The sequence below is a fragment of the Pipistrellus kuhlii genome, unplaced genomic scaffold (assembly GCF_014108245.1).
Source record: "Pipistrellus kuhlii isolate mPipKuh1 unplaced genomic scaffold, mPipKuh1.p scaffold_m20_p_17, whole genome shotgun sequence".
In the NCBI taxonomy this organism is placed as follows: domain Eukaryota; kingdom Metazoa; phylum Chordata; class Mammalia; order Chiroptera; family Vespertilionidae; genus Pipistrellus; species Pipistrellus kuhlii.
The window spans coordinates 769,097-787,074 of record NW_023425482.1 but is presented as its reverse complement, the minus strand read 5'-3'; the positions used below and the strand labels follow the sequence as shown (position 1 = coordinate 787,074).

At 42.2% G+C, this 17,978-nt stretch overlaps 1 protein-coding gene across 4 annotated transcripts in view; it reads left to right on the top strand.

Moving 5' to 3' along the window:
* ZNF146 (zinc finger protein 146) overlaps positions 1-17,978 on the top strand; it is a 39,312-nt gene that overhangs the window by 8,911 nt on the left and 12,423 nt on the right. For 2 of the 4 annotated variants that reach the window (XM_045582497.1, XM_045582498.1), the window contains exon 3: positions 8,376-8,446. The exons of the other annotated variants lie outside the window; for them this stretch is intronic. The gene's annotated coding sequence lies outside the window, so the exon portion shown is untranslated. The remainder of the gene's footprint in view (positions 1-8,375; positions 8,447-17,978) is intronic. 4 annotated transcript variants of the gene reach the window in all.

The window sequence follows — 17,978 nt, the reverse complement described above, 5'->3', positions numbered from 1 at the left end:
GTTGGCCTGTGGCACCCCTTTGTTCTCCGAAGGCTCCTGCGCTGCTTCAACCTGTTGCCGGGGTCGGCGCCGCCCAGGAAGCAGCCCCCGTCCTTGGCTCCGTTGTCCGCACTCAGCGGTCGAAGGCTCAGGGGCACCCCCCCCCCCCCCCGGGGGCCCCGTCGTCTGACTCCCTGCCAGCACCCGGCTGGTCGGTGTCCGGCAGGGGCTCCTGCTCCCTGTCGCATTCCTTCAGTCTGGAGCTTTCTTTTTCCCTCCCGCTAGGGGAGTCCAGGATCAGAGTCAACAGACTGTCCTCTGCGCGCAGTGTGCGGGACTCCGGGGGCTCGGCCTTTCGCCGCTCTCCCAGGACTCCACCTCACAGCCCTGTCTTCCTCTGCTTGAGCTTGGTTCCCCAGGGACTGGCCCAGACTTGGAGTTCGGGGCGGTCCGGACTGAGGCTCAGCGCCACCGGAGGCTTTGTTTCTTCCGGCTAGGGTAATCCAGTATCAGAGTCAACATTCAGTCCTCCGCGCACAATGTGCACTCGACTCCTGGGGCCCTGCTTTTCGCTGCTCCCCTGGGATTCCGCTTCACAGCCCCGTCTCCCCCTGCCGGAGCCTGGGTCCCTAGGGTCTGGCCCATAACTGGGGCTCAGCGCTGCCGGTTCGGGAGTTTAGCCCAGGCTGGGGGTTCTATTTCCTTCCTGCTAGGGAACGCCAGGCAGCACCCAGCCTCTCCTCCTCTCTGGCTGCGACATCTCCGCGCGTGCGCAGGCGCGCAGCACGTCTCCGTACCTTGGGCTTTTTTTCAGCTCCTCTGATTTTCCTTCTGGTTTTCTCCCTCCTTCTTATTGTAGAGTTTTCAGTCAGTCGAAAACCTGTAGCTCTGGGCAATGTCCATTCTACATTTTAGTTGTATTTCATTGAAATTGTTGTGTGCTGCTGCTGTTACATGTCTACCCGAGCAGCCATCTTGGATCCTCAGACTGTTTTTCAATTTGTTTATGTAATATATCACATTTATTGATTTTCAAATATTGTGCCAGCCTTGCATTCCTGGGATTGATCCTACTTTGTCATGGTGTATGATCTTTTTAAAATGCTGCTGGACCTGATTTGCTAATATTTTATAGGATATTAGCATCTGTGTTCATCAGGGATATTGGCCTGTAATTGTGGTGTCTTTACTGGTTTTCGAATTAGAATAATGCTGGCTTCATAAAAAGAGCTTGGAAGTGTTCCTTCCTCTTGAATTTTTTGGAATAGTTTGAGGAGGATAGGAGTTAGTTGTGTTTTTGAAGGTTCGGTAAAACTCCCCTGTGAAGCCATCTGGATCGGGGCTTTTTTCTGCTAGGAGTTTCTTGATTACTGCCTCTATGTCTTTGGCCTATCAGGTTTTCTGATTCTTCCTATTGACTTTTAGAAGATTGTATTTATCTAGTAATTTGGCTATTTCATCCTCATTGTCCAGCTTATTGGCACATAGTTGTTCGTAGTATTTTCTTACAATCCTTTATATTTCTGTGGTGTCATTATTACTACACTGATTTAGTTTCTTTTTATTCATTTGGGTCCTTTCTCTTTTTTTCTTCATGAATCTGACTAATGGTTCATCAATTTAGTTTCTATTTTCAAAGAACCAAATTGGTTCCATTGACTTTGTTGTTGTTGTTTTTACCCTCTATGTTAGGGGTGTCGAACTCAATCAGAGAAGGGGCCAAAATCTAAAATCCAGCCTAAATCGCGGGCCGAATGGTTTACTGAACAGTCATAAACTGTCATTGTGATGGAAACGCAGCGGAGTGCAGTGATGACAGCACGGTGCGGGCCACATTGCAAGGCCTGGCGGGACGGATTTGGCCCGCGGACCTTGTGTTTGACACATGTGCTCTATGTCATTAATTTTGGCTTTAATCTTTATTACTTTTTTCATTCTACTTTGGGCTTTTCTTGTTTTTAAGTTATGGTTAAGAAGTTTATTAGAGGCCCAGTGCACGAAATTCATGTATGGGAGGGGGGATGTGTCCCTCAGCCCAGCCTGCACCCTTTCCAATCTGGGACCCCTAAAGGGATGTCTGGTGGGATTGGGCCTAAATGGGCAGTTGGACATCCCTCTCACAATCCAGGACTGTTGGCTCCCAACTGCTTGCCTGCCTGCCTTCCTGATTGCTCCTAACCGCTTCTGCCTGCCAGCCTGACCATCCCTAACCACTCCCCTGCCAGCCTGATAGATATCTAACTGCTCCCCTCCAGCCTGTTTGCCCCCAACTTATCTCCTCTGCTGGCCTGGTCACCCCTAACTGCCCTCCCCTGCAGGGTTGATCGCCCCCAGTTGCCCTCCCTTGCAGGCCTGCTTCCTTTCAACTGCCCTCCCTTGCAGGCTTGGTGCCTCCCAACTGTCCCTCCCCTGCTGGCCATCTTGTGAGGGCCATCTTGTGTCCACATCGGGGCAGGATCTTTGACCACATGGAGGCAGCCATCTTGTGTGTTGGAGTGATGGTCAATCTGTGTGTTACCCATTTATTAGATAGGATAGAGGCCTGGTGCATGGGTGGGAGCCAGCTGGTTTGCCCTGAAGAGTGTTTCAGATCAGGATGGGGGTTCCCTTGGGGCGTGGGGCGGACTGGGCAAGGGGCCTGTGGTGGTTTGCAGGCCAGCCATGCCCCCTGGCAACCTGAGTGGAGGCCCTAGTATCTGGGGTATATTTATCTTCTACAATTGAAACTTTGTAGCCTGGAGCAGAGCCAAGCCTCCTGCTAGCTCTGTGGTGGCAGCTATTTCTATTAGAATCTATGTATCTTTTATAATTGAAACTTTGTAGCCTGGAGTGAAGCCCTGAGCTGGCCAGGGCTTCAGAAGCTTGGCTTCCTCCATCACCCTGGGCAACCTTAGCCTCCTGCTTTTTCAGCTCTGTGGCTGTTGCCATTTCTGTTGGAATTTATTTATCTTCTATCATTGAAACTTGTACCCATGAGTGGAGGCCTGGGCTTGCCAGGGTGTGCAGAAAGCTTGGCTTCCTCCATTGCCAGGGAAACCCAAGCATCCCTCCTCTCTGTGGCTGCAGCCATCTTGATTTGGGTTAATTTGCATACTCACTATGATTGGCTGGTGGGTGTGGCTTGTGAGTGTAGCAGAGTGATGGTTGATTTGCATATTACTCTTTATTAGATAGGATTTTCTTACTTTTTGAGGTAAGCCAGTATTGCTATTAACTTACTTCTCAGCGCTGCTTTTACTGTTCCAGAGATTTTGCATTGTTTTGTGTTCATTTTTATTTGTTTCCAGGATGTTTATTTCTTTCTTGATCTCATTGGTAACTCATTCATTCTTTAATAGTCTCTATGTATTTGAATGTTTTTGAGTGTTTTTATTGTAGTTTAGATTTCTAATTTCATTCCATTGTAATCTGAGAAAATGCTTAGTATAACTTCAATTTTCTTGAATTTGTAGAGCAAGCATGTCAAACTCACAACCCACGAGCCACATGTAGACCACAATGAATATTTTTGCTACCCAGCCAATATAATGGTATAAGAAATGTCTTTTACAACTTAATTTTTATAATATCCTGTTATACATAATCCTATATAATAAAGAATGAATATGCAAATTGACCATCACTACACACAAGAAGCCCACCACTATGTGGTCAAAGATGGCCACCATAAGATGGCCAGTAGGGGAGGGCAGTTGGAGGCAACCAGGCCTGCAGGGGAGGAAATTAGGGGCAACCAGGTTGGCAGGGAAGGGCACTTAGGGGCATTCAGGCTGGCAGGGGAATAGGTAGGCAATAATCAGGCTGGCAGGGGAGTAGTTAGGGGTAATCAGGCTGGCAGGCAGAAGTATTTAAGGGTAATCAGGAAGGCAGGCAGGCAAGCAGTTGGGAGCCAGCAGTCCAGGATTGTGAAGAGATCCCAGATTAGAGAGGGTGCAGACTCGGCTGAGGGACATACACCACCACCATCATGATCCCCCATGCACAAATTTCATGCACTGGGCTTCTAGTCTATATAATAAAAGCCCAAGCGACTGTTTCTGAGGATAGACCAGAATGACCACCAGGGGGCAGACGCTCAATCCAGGAGCTGCCCCCTTGTGGTCAGAGCACTCCAATTATTAGGGTGTGCCACTCAGCCAGAAGCTGGGCTCATGGCTAATGAGTGCAGTGGTAAGGAGCATCGAGCAGGCAGGTGTTAAGGAACGAGGGGTCCTGGCCTGTGAGAGAGATGTCTGCCTGCTGGGGAGTGGGCTTAAGCCAGTAGGCGGACATCCCCCGAGGGGTCCCAGACTGTGAGGGCACAGGCCGGGCTGAGGGACGCACCCCTGGGCACAAATGTTGTGTACCGGGTCTCTAGTTATTAATAATGAACTATAACATTTGCTAATAACATTGCTGTAATTGTGTTGCATACATTTCCCTTATGTGCCAGTGCACCATTTCACTCCTCCAATACTAGCAGTGAATATTTTAGCAGCCGATTGCCACATCATTAGTCTTGGACTGACTTGTTTGATGTGATTAACAGGAAATATTTTGCTTTCGGAGAACAAGAAAAATAGGTTTATTTGTGTTACGCTTATTGTGGAGTTATTCAATGTCTCATAAGTTAGTGTTCAAGAAAAAGATAAGTTTTTAAAAAAATGTTCTGTTATTTTATGTTAACAATTACTCATTTCAGCCCTTTATTTCAGCATGTCTCTATCAAAATAAACCTACATTTCTATGAAAATTGAAGCTTTTGTTTTTTTTTTCTGGCCCACATAAACTTAAAACTTGTTTATTTGTCTCGTGTCAATCTTTGAGTTTGATATGCTTATTGTGGAGACTTATTGTATTCTAATATGTGGTCTATCTTTGAGAATGACTCACGTGCAGAATATACAGCTTTGAGGTAGTCTATAAATGTCAATTAAATACATCTGAACCAATGTGTAACTTGGAGTCAGTGTTTCTTTGTTAATTTATTGTCTGTAACATATATCCAGTGAAGTCAGCAGGGTGATGAAGTTTCTCACTATGACTGTATTATTGTCGATCTCTCCCTTAGAGTCCACTAAAAGTTTTTTTTAATATATATTTAGGTGTTCTTATGTTGGGTGCACATATGTTTACCAGGATTATATCCTCTGTTGGACCAAACTCTTTAGTATTATGTAGTAACGTTTGTTGTCTCTTGTGATTGCATTATTTTGAAGTGTATTTTACCAGATATAAGTATTGCTACCCTAACTTATTTTTGTTTGTTTTTCTTTTCTTGTTTCTATTTATTTGGGAAATTTTTTTTTCATTCTCCTCTCATCCTGTGTGAGTCTTATTTAGTCTTCTCGTCTGGGAAGCTCTTTATTCAACCATCAATTTTAATGATAGTATTGCTGGGTATATTTATCTTGGTTTTAGATCCTTGCTATTCATTACCTTGAATATTTCATGCCATTCCCTGCTGGCTTGTAGAATTTCTGGCAAGAAATTAGCTGACAACCTTATGGGAGCTCCTTTGTAGATAACAAATTGCTTCTCTTTTGCTGCCTTTAAGGTTCTGTCCTTATCTTTAACTTTTGGCATTTTAATTATGAAGTGACTGGACGTGGGTCCATTTGGGTTCTTCTTACTTGAAACTCTCTGTAACTCCTTAACTGGTGTGACTTTATCCTTCATCAGGTTAGGGAAATTTTGTCATTATTTCTTCAAACAAGTTTTCTAACCCTTGCTCACTTCTTCTGGCACACCTATTATGCAAATATTTTTACATTTCATATTGTACCACAGCTACCATAATCTGTCCTCTTTTCTAATTGTTTTTTTTCTTTTTGGTTCTCTGATTGAGTGATTTTTTCCCCCTACCTTGTCTTCTAATTCACTGATCAGATCCTCAACTTCCTCTAATCTGCTGTGTATTCTTTCCACTTAGTTCTTTATTTGTGCTACTAAGGGCCTGGTGTGTGTGTGTGGAGGTGTCCCTCAGCCCAGCCTACACCCTCTCCAATCTGGGACTCCTCAGGGGATGTCTGACTGCCAGTATAGGCCCAATCCCACATCAGGCCTACACTGGCAGTTGGACATCCCTCTCTCAATTCGGGACTGCTGGTTCCCAACTGCTCATCTGCCTGCCAGCCTGATCGCTGCTAACTGCCTCTACCTTGGCCCTCACCACCGTGGCTTTGTCCGGAAGGAAGTTGGACATCCAGAAGCTGGCCTATTGACCCTTCTAATTAGCATATTACCCTTTTATTAGTATTGATAGATATTGATAGCATTTTTCTCAGTTACTATATCTTTTCTTCTGCTTTTGAGTATATTTGCCATCATTCTTTTTTTCTTTTTTTTAATATATTTTAATTTTTTACAGAGAGGAAGGGAGAGAGAGAGCTTGAAACGTCCATGAGAGAGAAACATCGACCACTGCCTCTTGCAGACTCCCTACCGGGGATGTGCCCGCAACCAATGCACATGCCCTTGACCGGAATCGAACCTGGGACCTTTCAGTCCACAGACCGACGCTCTACCACTGAGCCAAACCGGTTTTGGCTATTTGCCATGATTCTGAACTCTATTTATGTCGTTCATTATAATTCACAAATGAGTGAAATCAAATTATATTTGTCTTTTTCTGACTGACTTATTTTGCTTAGCATAATGTTCTCCAGCTCCATCCATGTTGTAAATGGTAGGAGTTTCTTCCTTTTTACAGTAGCATAGTATTCCATTGTGTAGATGTACCATAGTTTTCTAATCCACTCATCTGCTGATTGGCACTTAGGCTGTTTCCAAATGTTAGCTATGGTAAATTGTGCTGCTATGAACATAGGGGTGCATATATTCTTTGTGATTGGTGTTCCTAGTTTCTTGGGATATATTCCTAGAAGTGGGATCACTGAGTCACATGGAAGTTCCATTTTTAGTTTTTTGAGGAAACTTCATACTGTTCTCCACAGTGTCTGTGCATTCCCACCAGCAGTGCCCAAGGGTTCCTTTTTCTCCGCATCCTCTCCAGCACTTGTCGTTTGTTGATGATAGCCATTCTGACAGGTGTGAGATGGTACCTTGTTGTTTTGATTTGTATCTCTTGGATAATTAGTGACTTTGAGCATGTTTTCCTATGTCTCTTGGCCTTCCTTATATCCTCTTTCAAAAAAGTATCTATTTAGGTTTATTGCTCATTTTTTTTATTGGATTGTTTATCTTCCCTGTAAATTTTGGAGATTAAACCCTTATCAGAAACATCATTGGCAAATATGTTTTCCCATACAGTGGGCTTTCTTGTTGTTTTGTTGATGGTTTCTTTTGCTGTGCAGAAGTTTTTTATTTTCATGTAGTCCCATTTGTTTTGTTTTTTTCTTTGTTTTTTTTTTTAATGCGGGGGGGAGGGGACGTGAGGGGGCGTGAGGAACGTGAGGGGTCATGGGGGAGGAGGGGGACGTGAGGGGGCGTCTTGTTTATTTCTTGTTTAGTTTCTATTGCCATACAAGCTATATCGGTGAAAATGTTGCTTTGGCTTATGTCTTGAGATTTTGATGCCTGTGGATTCCTCTAATATTTTTCTGGTTTCCCATTTTACGTTTAAGTGCTTTATCCATGTTGAGTTTATTTTTGTGTATGGATTAAATTGGTGGTTTAGTTTCATTTTTTGATATGTATCTGCTCATTTTTCCCAACACCATGTATTGAAGAGACTGTCTTGACTCCATTGTTTGCTCCTGCCTCTTTTGTCAAATATTAATTGGGCATAGTGTTTTGGGTCAATTTCTGGGTTCTCTGTTCTATTCCATTGATCTAAATGTCTGTACTTGTGCCAGTACCAGGCAGTTTTGAGAACAGTGGCTTTGAAATAGAGCTTGATATCAGGTATTGAGACCCCTTTTACTTTGTTCTTCTTTCCTAAGATTGTTGCAGCTATTTGGGGTCTTTTTTTATTCCATATGAATTTTTGGAGAATTTGTTCTAGGTCTGAAATATTCTGTTGGTATTTTAATGGGAAGTGCATTGAATCTATAGATTGCTTTGGGTAGTATGGACATTTTGATGATTTTGATTCTGCCAATCCATGAACATGGTATGTTTTTCCATCTGTTTATATGTCTTTCTCTCTATCTCTTTTCAACAGCCTTTAATTTTCTGAGTAGAGATCTTTTACCTCCTTAGTTAAGTTTATTCCTAGATATCTTAATTTTCTGTGTGCAATGGTAAGTGGGGTTGTTTTTTTAATCTCTTTTTGTAAGTTCACTATTGGTGTATAAAAATGCCATGGATTTCTTGGCATTAATTTTGTATCCTGCTACATTGCCAAATTCATTTATTAAGTCTAATAGTTTTCTTATGGAGTGTTTAGGGTTTTCTATTTATAGTAAGAATCATGTCATCTGGGAATAATGACAATTTTACTTTTTCTTTTCCAGTTTGGATGCCATTTAAATCTTCTTGTCTGATCCTGTGCCTAGCATTTCCAGTACTATTTTGAACAAGAGTGGTGAGAATGGTCATCCCTGTCTTGTTCCTGTTCTTAGGGGAAATGGTTTTAGTTTTTGCCCATTGAATATGATGTTGGCTGTAGGTTTGTCATATAAGGGTTTTATTATGTTGAGGTATAATCCTTCTATTTCCACTTTGCTGAGCATTTTTATCAGAAAAGGGTGTTGGACTTTTTCAAATGCTTTTTTTGCATCACTTGATTTGATTGTGATTTTTGATTATGTGATTTGCTTATGTGATGTATCATGTTTGTTTATTTTTAAAAAATATATTTTGATTTTTTTTTTTTTTTTTTTTTTTTTTTTTACCTAGAGGAAGGGAGAGGGATAGAGTTAGAAACATTAGTGAGAAACATTGATTAGTTGCCTCCTATATGCCCCCTTCTGGTGTTATGCCTGCAACTAAGGTACATTCCACTGACTGTAATTGAACCTGGGACCTTTGAGTCCACAGGCACTCTATCCACTGAGCCACACCGGTCAGGGCAGTGTATCGCGTTTATTGATTTGTGGATATTATACCAGACTTGCATCCTTGGAATAAATCCCACTTGGTAATGGTGTATGATTTTTTTTTTTAATATATTTTATTGATTTTGTGCAGAGAGGAAGAGAGAGGGATAGAGAGTTAGAAACATCGATGAGAGAGAATCATCGATCAGCTGCCTCTTGCACACCCCCTACTGGGGATGTGCCTGCAACCGAGGTACATGCCCTTGACCGGAATCGAACTCGGGACCTTTCAGTCCACAAGCCGACGCTCTATCCACTGAGCCAAACCGGTCTCAGCTGTATGATCTTTTTAATATAATGCTCAATTGGTTTGCCAGAATTTTTGAGAATTTTAGCATGTATGTTTATCAGGGATGTTAGCCTGTAATTTTCTTTCTTTGTGTTGTCTTTATCTTGTTTTGGGATTAGGGTAATGTTGGCTTCATAGAAAGAGCTCAGAAGTGTGCCTTCCTCTTGAATTTTTTTGGAATAGTCTTAGAAGGATTGATTTTAATTCTTCTTTGAATATTCGGTAAAACTTGCCTATGATGCCATCTGATCTAGGGCTTTTATTTGCTGGAAGCTTTTTGATTACTGTTTCAATTTCATCAGTAATTATTGACTTTTTTTAGGTCTTTTTATTCTTCCTCATTGAGTTTTGGAATCTTGTATTTTTCTAGGAATGTGTCCATTTTAGTTTGTTGGAGTAGAGGTGTTTGTAGTATTTTTTTGCAATCCTTTGTATCTATGTGGTCAGTTGTTACTTAATCTCTTTCATTTCTGATTTTGTTTAGTTGGGTCCTCTCTCTTTGTTTCTTGGTGGTCCTGGCTAGCGGTTCATCTATCTTTTTTATCCTTTCAAAGAACCAGCTCTTGGTTTCAGTGATCCTTTGTTTGTTTGTTTGTTTGTTTTGTCTCTGTCATTAATTTCTGCTCTGATGTTATCTCCTTTCTTCTGATTACTGTGGGCTTTTCTTGTTGCTCTCTTTCTAATTCTTGAAGTTGTAAGGTTAGATAGTTTATTACCATTTTTTTCTTATTTTTTGAGGTAGGCCTGTAGAGCTATGAACTTCCCTCTCAGGACTGCTTACATTGTATCCCATAGATTTTGAATTGTGTTTTCATTGTCATTTGTTTCCAGGATGCTTTTTATTTCTTCTTTGATCTCTTTGATAACCCAATCATTGTTTAATAGCATGCTATTTAGCCTCCAAGCGTTTGATTTTTTTCATTGTAACTGATTTCTAGTCTTATGCCACTGTGAGCTGAGAAGATGCTTGTCATGATTTCTATCTTCTTGAATTTGAAGAGACTTTAGCCTGTGTCCTACCTAATATGCAGTCTATCTTTGCAAATGTCCCGTATGCACTTGAGAAGAATATACATTTTGTATCTTTGGGGTGAAGTGTTCTGAAGATGTCAATTAAGTTCATCTAATCTAGTGAGTCATTTTGGAATGCTGTTTCTTTGGTGATTCTTTGTAACTCACCAAGGTGTCAAGATGTAGTTAGCTTGGTGGGAAACATCGTGGATCCTGCTGAGGGGACTGTGCACCCTTAGTTGGAGAGGCACATGCCCAGTGGCAGCACACAGAGGGGCCCAGGAGCTGTCTGTAAGGGATGTGTGATGCTGGGGCCCACATGCTGGTTCGGAGCAATTGCCACTAGTCCCATAGAGGATGAAGTCCCAGTTTTTGCTTGGGGAGATGTGCGCCCTGGTTGGATACACACACCCAATAGCTGCTTACGGTGGTGCCAGGATCCATCTGCTGGAGCAGGGGGCCCTTGTGCTGGAGCAGTGCTACTGTGGAGACTGGATGCCAGCGGCCGGGTTTGTGCCTTGTGGTGGTTCAGAGAAGCACCTAGAGGCGACTGCAATGACCGGAGGTCGGCAGCTGAGGAGGGAGAAGTTAAAGTTTCTGCTGCCGGTGCCTTAACCCTTGGTTGGATGTGAGTGCTCCTAGTGGCAGCTCACAGAGGGACCTAGGAGTCACCTACTGGGACAGTAAGCCTCAGGGGACCTGTGTGCTTCAGTGTCTGTGGGTAGGCAGCCAGGAATGGGGAAGTCCAAATTTTTACTGTTGGGGTCGTGTGTCCTTGTTTGGATACAAGTGTGCCCAGCCGGGGCTCAAGGAAGCACCCATGAGCCACCTGTAGGAGTAGCCAGCTGTCAGGGCCAGCCTGACAGGTGAACTGGACTGATGTAGGGTGGTGGGAATTGAGAAGAAAAAGAAAGGCAGGAAAGGGGATCGAGAGGACTGTAAGCCATCGACAGACTGCAGCAACTTTATTAACTGTGTAATGCCTTTTATACACAAACACTGAATGAGAGGTCAGTTAAGAGGAATGTACTCTCTGTTTCTCCCAATCTTGGAGATAAAGCAGAAAGCCAAATTCTTGGTAAATATTTACAGACTTCTGATAAGCTGTGAAAGGTTTCTCTCATTCTGCTGTCAATAGGAAAGTGCCATCAAAACAAATCAGGGGACACTGTGGGCAAGGGACTGAATCTTACCAGTCCCTTCGGGTGCAAGGACTCTGTCAGCTTATACCCGGTCTCCAATAGCCAGCTCAGTAGGCCTGCATGCTGGAAAGGCGCAACTTCAGTGACCAGAGGTCAGTAGCCAGGGAGGGGGGTGTCCAGTTGTTGCTGCCTTGCGCCCTTGGTTGAAATCATGTGTGCCCAGCGGGGGCTCACACAGGCACCCAAGAGCCGCCTTTGCGGCTTTGGGCTCAGGAGGCCTGTGCTCTGGAAAAGTGTGATTGTGGTTTCCAGAGATCAACAGCTGTGAGTGCAAAGACTCAGCTTTTGCTGCCGGAGTCTTGAGTCTTTGGTTGGATTTATCCGCGCCTAGTTGCAGCTGGCATAGATACCCCAGGGCTGTTTGCCAGGGCGGTTTACTCAGAGTGGCCCTGGCTCTGAAGCCATGCGACTGAGGTGTCTGTGTGCAGGAATCCAGGAAGGGGAAATTCAGAATATCTACTGCTGGGGCACAGTATCCTTGTATGGATAAGAGTGCACCCAGCAGGGGCTCTCAGAGGCACACCCTTTGCGGTCCTGTGGTCAGGAAGCCTGTGCACTGGAAAAGCACAACTGTTTTGTCCAGAGGTCGGCAGCCATGGAGTAGGAAGACTGTTTTTGCTGCTCCATCCTTGGTTGGATTTGCATGTGCTCAGTGGCAGCTCACAGAGGTACCCCAGGGCTGTTTGCCAGGGTGGTCCCCCCAGAGTGGCCCTTGGGCTGAAGCCACGTGACTGGGGTGTCTGTAAGCAGGTATCCAGGAAGAGGGAATTCAGAATTTCTTTAAAAATTTAAAAATATATATACTTTATTGATTTTTTTACAGAGGGGAAGAGAGAGGGATAGTTAGAAACATTGATGAGAGAGAAGTTAGAAACTAATCAGCTGCCTCTTGCACACCTCCTATTGGGGATGTGCCCACAACCAAGTTACATTCCCCTGATGGGAATCGAACCCAGGACTGAGAACCCAGGACCTTTCAGTCCACAGACTGATGCTTCATCCACTGAGCCAGACCCGCCAGGGTGGAATTCAGAATTTTTACTGCTGAGGCAGTGCCACCCTTGTTTGTATAAGAGCGTACCCAATGGGGGCTCACAGCGACACCCAGGAACTGCCTGTGGAGTGGTGGGTTCTGGAGGCCTATGGGCTTGAAAAGCATGATTGTGGCATCCGGCAGTTTGCAGCTGGGGAGGGGGGAAGTCGCACTTACCTGCTGGGGGAGCTGTGCACCCTTGGAGGTGAAGGTCCTTAGGGTCTGCAGGTCTGTGGATGGGGCAGCAGGATTTTGGCTGGAGTGGCTGAAGAGTCTGGGCAGTGTCCAAGGCCTGGCTCATTGATGGAGTTGCAGTCAGGTGGGACATGGATGTCTGGAAACAGTCCACCATAAGTCTGGGGCTGGTGCCATCTGCTGGGGTGTTCTCTACAACAGGGCTTATCCTCCAGTAGGCTAGACTGGCTTCTTCTCCAGATGAGCTCAGTGCTGCATTCCTAGAAACTATTTCATGTGGTTTGTTATATTTCTTATCTCCTTTTTATTCTGATCTTTCATTTGGGGCTTTTTTCTTTTTTTTTTGTCTCCTTATTTTAGCCGTCTGTTTTGATTTGTGTCTGTGGATTAGGTAAATCTGCTACGCCTTCCAATCTAGTGCAGGACAGTGTCAGATGTTATTTGTGACTCGCCCTGAATACCCTGTTTTGAGCTATAAGTGATTTCCAGCTTGTGACTCCCTCTGCAGGAGCTGGATGCCTTTGGGAAGCATCAAATTGTGCACCAGTGTCTGCTGTGCCTAGCCCCAGGCCTGGGATTAGATTAGTCAAAGATTCAAAGTCTCCAGAGACCCCCTCTGCCTGTAGTGCCATTCACTGTGAGACTGGATTAACCTCGGGTTGTTGACCACAAGGTGGGGCAAAAGGTGTTTTAATTGGGAGAGGCAACTGCTGTTTCTCTATCCCCTCCTCCCCCCCAAGCAAATCACCTAGATAGCAAAAATCTGCGTGTGAAAGATGTCCTTCACAGCATGAGAGAATGACTCAGCACAAGAAACAGGGGTGTCTGCTCTCTGAACTCCAACCCCAGAGCCCCGAATCCTGGCTTCTACTCACACACTCCAAGCCATTCTGCCCTCCCTATGCCAGAGCCTGAGTGGCTGCACACAAAATTTGTGTGTTAGCCCCTTAAGAGAGTGTTTGCATTTGCAGCCTCTCCCTAGCAGACAGCAGCTCTGCTGCTTTTCACAGCAGATGTTATGTGGTCGGTCACCTTTCTCAGTTCTGGTGCTCTGGTCTGGGAACCCCCCACAGCTGAGATAGCCCTCTGGAACTTCAGTTTGCTGTCTGTGGGAGCCAGGCTAGCCCATTCATGCCTCCACCCTTTCTGCCAGTCTATGTTAGTTGTTATTTCAGTTTGGTTCTACATTTATTTTATTGCTACCTTAAATTGTTTCTAAAATGTCCTGTCTTTTATTTATTTAAATGTCATTTTATTTTTAATTTTTAGAATTCACTTGAAGACATTTTTTAAATTGATTTGGGGAGGGAGGAAGGGAAGGGGAGAAGAGAGAAGAGGAGAGGGGAGAGAGGGGGGGAGAGAGAGAGGGAGATATGTTGATATGCGAAACATTGATAGGTTGCCTCCTGTGTGTGCCTCGGCCAGGGATTGAACCCATGACCTAGGTATGTGCCTTTATCAGGAATTGAACCTTCAACCTTTTTGGTGTACTGGACAATCCTCTTAATAACTGTAGGTAGTTTTCTTTGCAACAGTTTTAATTCAGGGACATTCTTTTAAGCTAACTCCTGTTTCATTTTGACATGCCACCATTCAATTTCTTATCTAGACCCATTTTATACTTTCCCTTCCAGGCATGGAAATGGCCATGTCTCCAAAGAGCTCTAGTTCCTTTCATTGGAGAATAGTGTTAGAGATCAAGATCTGGGCACTGCATTTTTTTTTTTTTTTTAATTGCTGTAGAGGTAACATTGTTTTAAGGCCACTTCAGTAACAGAGCTAGGAAATCTATTTTTAAAAACCCTGAGTTCACATTATTATTTCTAATTCAATATAAAAGTACTAATTACTTACTAATTAGCTCCTAGTTGTATTTTATAAAAATTCTGAAACAAGTTAACATAAATACTTATTTTCTTAGCTTTATCTTGCATTATAAAGAAAATGGTTTCAAAATAATGCAGATATTAATAATAACCATAAATACTATATCATGTGAGAAATTTCTTTATACTGATTTTTTCTTTAGAAAGCATCCCACTAACAAAGTATAGTTAGAATTCTCTGTTCTTAAGTCATTTGAGTTAAATTCTTTTTTTGAGGAATTATATCACCAAGTTAACAGTTGGGTTTGTTTCTTCAATTTGTTCTCAAGTTCAAGGATTGCTTTTTAAAAAATTAATTTGATTATTTAGAATAGTAATGCATTTCTGATGTAACAAAAAATATATTTCAGAGATATCTCATTCTATTCCCCTCCTCTATCACATTCTTCTTTTCAATTACATATATTTTCTTGTTTATCAAGTGAATTTTTTGTTTGTTGGGCTGCTGGTGTATATTTATTCTTTTCTCCTATTCCCCACCCTCCTTACATTAATGTTAGCATACTATATGCATCACTTTCTCACTTCCTTCACTTAACAATATGTCCTGGAGATGCCTTTTCTTAATCGTTACCTTTTTTTTCTTTGTAACTGCTGAATAAATAAGATGTTATTATGTGCATATAGCATAGTTCATTCAGATATTGGACGTTATTTTGTTCTGCATTTGGGTTGTTTCTAATCTTTAGCTGCTACTAACTATAATGAATTTTTTAAAAATCTGTGTCATTTTGTACTTAATGCAGAAGTATCTCTAAAGTAGATTGATACAAGTGGAGTTGTCCATGTAGCTAAGTACTTAGCGTATTTTTCAGACCATAAGACGCTCTGGACCATAAGACGCACCAGTTTTTAGAGAAGGGAAATGAAGAAAAAAAGATTCTGAAACAAATAGTGTCCTAAAATATTTTATGTGCATTAAAACCCAACATCACAGTCATAAACACATGTAATCAACCCTGTAAAGCACATGTGTCAAACACAAGGCCCGCGGGCCAAATCCGTCCTGCCAGGCCTTGCGATGTGGGCCGCACCGCGCTGTCATCACTGCACTCCGCTGCGTTTCCATCACAATGACAGTTTATGACTGTTCAGTAAACCATTCGGCCCGTGATTTAGGCTGGATTTTAGATTTTGGCCCCTTCTCTGATTGAGTTCGACACCCCTACAAAAAGTAAACAGCAGCATTTAGAGCCATTTTAGAGCCGGGCAAGCACACAGAGACCACACAGAGCCGGGCAAGTAAAAAAACTTTTTTTTTAAAAGTATATGTGTAGGCTATGTTTGGACCATAAGACGCAGGGACTTTCCCCCCCCACTTCTGGGGGGAAAAAAGTGCGTCTTATGGTCCGAAAAATACGGTAATGCCCATTAGCAAAGTACAAGAGTACCTTTTCTCTCAGAACCTTAACCATCAGAGTGTAGTGTTAAATAACTAATTTTATATTATTGGTTTGTTTTTGCCAAAGGCATAAGTGAAAATTGGTATCTCAGCGTAGGTTTAATGTACATACCTCATTATTAGTGAGTTTGAGTATCTTCCATATGTTTAAGGATTACATGTGTTTATCTGGGAACTATTTGTTTCTATCCCATTTCCCATTTTTCTTGGGGGGGAGGTAGCTTTTTATTCTACTCGTTACGTTACATTAGAAAGTTTAGCTTTATGTGAATGAGTTGCAAAAATTTTCCCCCAGTTTTAAATGTGTGTTTAGATACTATTCATTGTGGTAATTTCTTAATGTAGAATCCGGAGGTAAATTTTTATTTTTATGTAGTTAGATTTATGAATTTTTAAATTTATGGTCATAATATGCCTTTCTCACTCCAGATTTCACCTATGCTTGCAAATACTTACAAGGCTAACATTTTTATAGGGTTTTGTTTTCATATTTATACCTTTTGTTAATTTTATTAATTTATTTAGAGTTTACCTTGGTATATGGTATTGTGTGTATCCAGATTTATCTTTTTCCAATTGGCTACCCATTTCTTCTAATACCATTTATTTCAAGGTCTTAACTTTACTGTTTTAAGATTCCATTTTGATCATATACTAAATTCTCATGTATTTAGTCTGTTTCTGGACTTACATTTTTCTCCATCTTCCAGTCTATATTTGTGTACCACTATTTAACTCTAATTCTTTGCAGAGTTTTCTAGCTATTTTTGCTTGTTTGTTTTTCTATGTAAATGTTTAAATCGGCTTATTTGGGGGGGGGGACAAAACACCTTATTTTTATTGGTATTGCATTAAACTTATCACTTAGGGAAAAGGGACATTAGATCTTTATGATGTTAAATACTCCCATCCATGGGAATGTTTTCAAATTTTCTTTATATAGGTTTTAGACACTTCTTACTAAATTTATTTCTGGGTATTTTATCTGTTATATTGCTGTTATGAATGGAGTCATTGTATATGCTTACTGATTTCTATAGTTTTATTCCCTGCTTAACATACTAAGCAGTTGTTTATATTAAATAACTAGAGGCCTGGTGCTCGAAATTCATGCACGGGGTGTGGAGGGTGTCCCTCAGCCCAGCCTGCATCCTCTCCAATCTGGGACCCCTCAAGGGATGTTAAACTGTCCGTTTAGACCGATCCCCTCTCGTAGCAGGCGTCCCATCCCGCCCAGCTGCTCCTTGCCTGCATGTGTGGGGCTGCTGCCATCTTTGGTCAATTTGCATACTCACTTCTGATTGGCTGATGGGTGTCTCAAAGTGCTGGTCAATTTGCATATTTCTCTTTAATTAGTGTAGATTTCTACTCTTGCACATAATGCAGTTTTCCTTTTTCTGTGTCTTTTTTCTTTACATACAGGAATAGTGGGCAAAGATGTTTTTATTTTACCATTTTATAACAGTATTAATTTGATATTTGAGCTGCTCCTTTAGGAATTTTCTCCTGCTTGATTGATACTTAGATGATCAGAAATGTTGCTTTATCTTTCTGTTATTTTATCTTTTGCTTTTTTCTTTCTTCTCTTTACCCTCTTGCTGGAGGTGGCTCCTAGAATACTGCATTTCACCTTTCCTCCTCCCCTGTATAAATTGATTCCCAGAAAAGACTCATTCATTCTGAAGTTTGAAGTAATTCTTTTTATAATATTAATTTTTATTTTGGCACCTTTAACCCTTTTGTCTTAATATTACTTCTTTATAGGATAAACAGCTATCTAATTGTCTTCATTCTCATTGTGTCAGACAGTGAAATCACTAATATCCTATACAAATTACAGATTTTATTTTATTTTTTTTAAATTTAATCTATTGTTCAGATTGTTACAATCGTTTCTTCTTTTTATTACCCCCCCACCAATGGCTCCCCTCCACCCAGTCCCCACCCCACCATCTGCCCTTACCTCCCCCATGCTGTCCTCATCCATAGGTTTATGATTT